Source organism: Panthera pardus, unplaced genomic scaffold, assembly GCF_024362965.1.
Source record: "Panthera pardus isolate Hobbes unplaced genomic scaffold, ASM2436296v1 HiC_scaffold_16, whole genome shotgun sequence".
Lineage (NCBI taxonomy): Eukaryota > Metazoa > Chordata > Mammalia > Carnivora > Felidae > Panthera > Panthera pardus.
The window spans coordinates 102998967-103004195 of record NW_026526721.1 but is presented as its reverse complement, the minus strand read 5'-3'; positions in this window follow the sequence as shown (position 1 = coordinate 103004195).

Here is a 5229-nt window from a genome sequence, read left to right as displayed (position 1 = left end):
CATTCTTTTAACTGCTGGATGATATCCCTAGTTCTATGGTATATTTAACCATTTCCTTTGTAATAGATATGTAAGTTCTATATGGTTTCTATTTTCAGAATAATTGCATGTAACTTTTGGCAGAGAAGGTTGCTTCCATTATAGATTGAGAATTGCTGAGCCAGTCTAGCCATAGGGTGAAACACACAGGAGAGGAAAATGGAAGTATCTTCCACAGTGAGAATTTGTTCAGTCTGTATCACAGACCTTAGGACAATAGCTTCCATTCTTAAAGCTTTGTGACCGTATTTTGCCAAATAAGGACATTGTTAAAAAGGCACAACAAAATAAAAAAAAACTTTCTACCTGTTATCATTATCATTTTAAAAAACAGCTGTTTTAACATAAAGACACAGAGGCAACCTTAGCTTAATGGATGGTCACATTGAATAAATTCAACTGTATTCAAAATTCACTTCACTGTCTTTATTCTGTCTTTGTAGTCAGCAGGTAAAAAGTTTCTCACTCACCTGTTTCCATTTCCATATGCATCAGAAACAACTGCTTTAATATTATTCTGACTTCTGGAATTAAAAAATTTGGAAGAAAAGTAAAGTGAGAGAGTTCCTGCCTTCTGCAAAAGGGAGAACTCACAACCTAAGAAAAGCTGGTTATGGATGTTTCTTCAAACTCTGATGTAGGAAGTGATTCTAGGATGAGTTGGAAAGAATTCAAACCTTGGCTTTTGAGATCTCCACCAAAAGGAGGCCTGGCATGGAAAGAAGAGCATGATCTGGGCAGGGGGTTTTCTGGAGAGATTGATACCCATTGGGAAGACGCTGTGGCCTGATGTGCTCCATGATGGTACCACAATTATACATGCCAAGACAAGTTCTTCAGAGAAGAACATCTGAATCTATTAAGTCATCTTTATGCTGCTTTCCTTAACACATTTATCTTCTCTATCATGAACAAATTGTGAGAAGAATATGAGATTCATGAGAAGTGAAAAAATTGGTGATTGTCTTTTAAGGTAAAATCACCACAGTCATAACAGATGTTCTATTTTCAAAGGCAAGGAGAAGAAGAGAGAGAAATGCTGGCCCAGCAGAAAAGTGAGTGTGAAAAATAAAAGGATGGAGAAGCATTTTCCATGATTAGAAAGGCCCCTGCAGCATTCTAAGCCAGGAGCATCAGTTCAGCCAGCACTATGGTCCTCCCCGCCATCATCACGCTTGAGGCAGCAGGATATAGAGTGAGACCCCAGCTGAAGACCTGTGACTTAGAGTCAATTCTGCCACTCTTCAGGGGAAAACCTTGCACCAGCCAAATGGTCTTGCTGATCCTTTGTTCACTTCTCTATAAATCGGGATAAGAAGATTGCCTTGTGTGACAAGAGAATAAGATTAAAGCCCTGTGAAAATTGGAAAGTGTTATACAAGCAAATAGTTTGTATTAGTTGTTTGTAATAGTTACAAAATCCAGAAAGGTGAGGGGGGAGTTGGGGTGGGCCAAAGCTAGCCCATATGGGGACTATGTGCAAATTAGAAAAAAAAAGCCCCCTTTGGTGGACACAGCTCAGCCCCCCCCCAGGACTCACAGCTAGGTTTAATGGGACTTGGCTGGATTGTAGTACTACATTATCCTCTCAGGTGCATATGAACTATCTGCAAAACTCATGTGGCAGACCCAGTGGTCAGGGTCATTTGTTTGAGTCCTCGACTTCAAGGGGGTCCCAAATTCTGACTTCTATCCAGCAGAAATATGTGCAGAGAATTAGGATGAATCTGTACCACAATGATGATTCTAAGTGATATTTATCTAGCCAAGTCCAAATCCAGCGGGTGAGTGGTCTCAGTCCCGAGCTGCTTGGGCCTCCCCGAGACTTGTAAAGCCTAATTATTAATAACCTTAACAAAATCCAGTGATATTCAGCTTCAGTAAAGGTTTTTGGTTAAGTAGCTGCCTCAGCAATATTTAGATGTAGGACATTAATAATTGTATGTAGACGCATATCCAATATGTGGTGTTCACCCTTGGACAGCATCTCATTTTGCCCTGTTTGAAACCAGCCTCGATACTGGACTCAGTACTCTTTGTTCATGGCTTGTTTTATCCTAGTCATGCTGTCCTTCTTTCCTTCTGTTAAATACACCCAAGTTCATCCTACCCCTGGACATTTGTACCTGCTGTTCCCTTTGCCTAGATGCTGTTCTCCCAGATTTTTGCATGGCTCAGTGCCTTCAGCTCAAATGACTTCTCTCATCAGAGAGGCATCTGAAATAATTATGTTGCTTCTAAGCTGCATTTTTTTTTAATTTAGCATTTTAACATCTCTGAACCTGAGATGCATTTAACAATTGCTAGTGTCTTATGACTGTGATTAGCCAGGCGGAAGGCACGGCTTAATTGTCACTGCTTGTTGTACAGATGCAAATTTGGATGTTAGTCTTGGTGGGCCTACCAGACATCTGCCTCTTCTTTACAATTTAGCCAAACAATCAGGGACACTAGATACTGGCACCTACATATCTAAGAAAACTCAAAGGATATTTTAAAGATCATGAAGATTTTCTTTTAAGACTTTATTTTTTAGAGCAGTTTTAGGAGCAGCAAAACGGAAAGGAAAGTACAGAGGGTTCCCACATACCTCCTGCCCCCACAGGTGCACAGCCTTCCCTGTTATCAGTATCCCTTACCATCATGGTACATTTGCAGGAAGGTTCTTTGGGTTTGAAAATGGTGAAGCAAATGCTAGCTTTCCTCACCAAAAATGAGAAAACACAATTCATTATCTGGAGAGATTCTCCTATGACGGAAGCCACACCTCAGGTCTAACCCTGTAACTGTATTTTATACAGTGTTAATTCATGTATGTATTTTAAACTTCAAATTTGTTTTAAAAAAATTATGTACCATAGATATTTATGAGAAATATCCATCTTTCCTAAGAAGACTTTATCAAGAGTATGACAGAAGAATTGAGATATTTATCTTCAAATTATTTGCTTTCCAAAGGCTGAGAAGATTTATTTTTCTGTTCATCTTAAAAATGAAAAAGTAGTAAAACAATAAATAAACTCAGTGACAGCTGACAGTATATATTTTCTAGGATCTGAAATTTGTATTCTTTTGTGGATTCAAACTTTCTCACTATTTCAAAATTATTTCAAATAGCTGATATTTCTCAAGTGGAGCTCATAGCCAAGTTTTAAAAGTATTTGCTTCCACAATATGTATTTTACTTGGTCTATTTTGCTTACATTAAGTTAAGTAGCTAACCTCTCCATCTTCATTTAAACAAAATAGTTCAGAGGCTTATAGTACTATCACTTTCAGTTTACTGGAAAATCTAAATTTGCTTCTTAAAAAGTAGCAAAACAGTGCTCAGCAAGCATATCCTTTTTAAAACTCAGAATTCAGTTTGGGTTTTTGTTTTATGTTGTTTTTATTGCTCATAACCTCCCAGGGAGTAACTGTATAGACATACACTGTCTTTTTTTTTTTTTTTTTAACATTTATTTATTTTTGAGAGAGAGAGGCAGAGAGAGAAGGGGGGACAGAGGATTCAAAGTGGGCTCTGTGCTAACTGCAGAGAGTCCTATGTGGGGCTCGAACTCCCAAACTGTGAGATCATGACCTGAGCCAAAGTGGGATGCTTCACCGACTGAGCCATCCAGACACCCCTGTATGTCTCACAGTCTTGATTTTGTTTCAGAAAGTATGTTGAAGTGGAGGAAAAAAGATCTCCTAGTTCTCATTCATTCTTCTAGTTTTTGAACCAGGTTTTCTTAGTCCTGACTTTTTATAGGTAGAGGTCATGTGTGAAATATACATGGCTAATGTTGATGAAAATAGAAACATGGATTTCATACCTGCTTTGTCTGTTTGGCCCCCTATTTTCCAGGAACTGACTCTTCTTTTCACTTGCCCTGCCCCTCTTCTGTCTTATCCTCAGGCTCAATCCATGCCAACATTTGATCACAGTGGAGACACTTCTATTCTACCAACTTGCTTCCCCCCCCCGCCCCGGCCATAGTCTTGAATCAAAGCTGGGTCAATCAGAGTCTCTCTGATGGCCTTTGGAATGTAGACTAGAAATTCTAGGCTTATTTTGGGAACAGGGGAATTGGAAACTCAGGTATCAACGGACACTTTCCGCCTTGTGAAGCAGGAAGTAGACTAAACCAGTGTGTAATAAGAGAGGAGGAAAAAAGGAGATGCAGAGATTGAAGCAGAGTTGAAAACTAAGGGGTGGAGGTAGGGGTGGAGGAAGAAAGACTCTGGCTTGGCTGCTTCCTACTCTTGGACCATTTGAATCAGCTCTGCGTTTTTATGATAAATTATCTTGTTTAAATTTCAGCTAAAGGTGGTTTCTGTTACTTAGAAGTGTTAACCAGTATGGTGTTTCCACATGAAACTTTGGGGAATTTCTCTTATTTCTTAATTGTTTTTGTTAGACAACTGTTGTAATAACCACAAAAGGACTTTACTCAGAGAATTTTTCTCACTTTTTTTTAATATATTTATTTTTGAGAGAGAGAGAACAGAGGAGGGACAGAAAGAGAGGGAGACAGAGGATCTGAAGCAGGCTCTGTGCTGATAGCAGAGAGCCCAATGAGAGGCTCAAACTCACAAACTGTGAGATCATGACCTGAGTTGAAGTCGGACACTTAACTGGCTGAGCCACCCAGGCACCCCTTTCTTCCTTTTTTTCATCTTAGATTTACATGTTTAGTATCTTAATCTTTCTTTCTTCTTTCCTTGATAGAATCAATATTACATGTCTCTCTGTGAGGGGAGTGCAAAGGGTTTCAAGAAAATCTTCAAAGGCTAGGATGATATGGTCCATATACATTCTCGAAGTAAAGCTCTCTTCAGGGACAAAACTCTTCAAAGACGAGAAACATCTGGGGATAGAATCCAAATTTAGCAGGACACAGGCAGCAAAGGTCAAAGTAAAAGAACATTCAGCTTAATAGTGCGATGGAGGTAGAAAGGAACAATCAAATTTCAAAATGTAAGCCTGCCATATTCTTGCCAATTTTTCTTTAGAAAAAACATTGAAACAAGAGAACTCTAGAGTTATAATGTTCTAATATAGACTTATCATCAAGGTTTAGATAGAAAGTTAAACTCTAAAAAGTATTCCAAAACAACATTGTTTTTTAAAAGTTTAGGAAAACTACTTTGACATACAAATTAAGAAACAAAAAAGGGAGATAAAATTCTATGAAAATTCAGGAAATG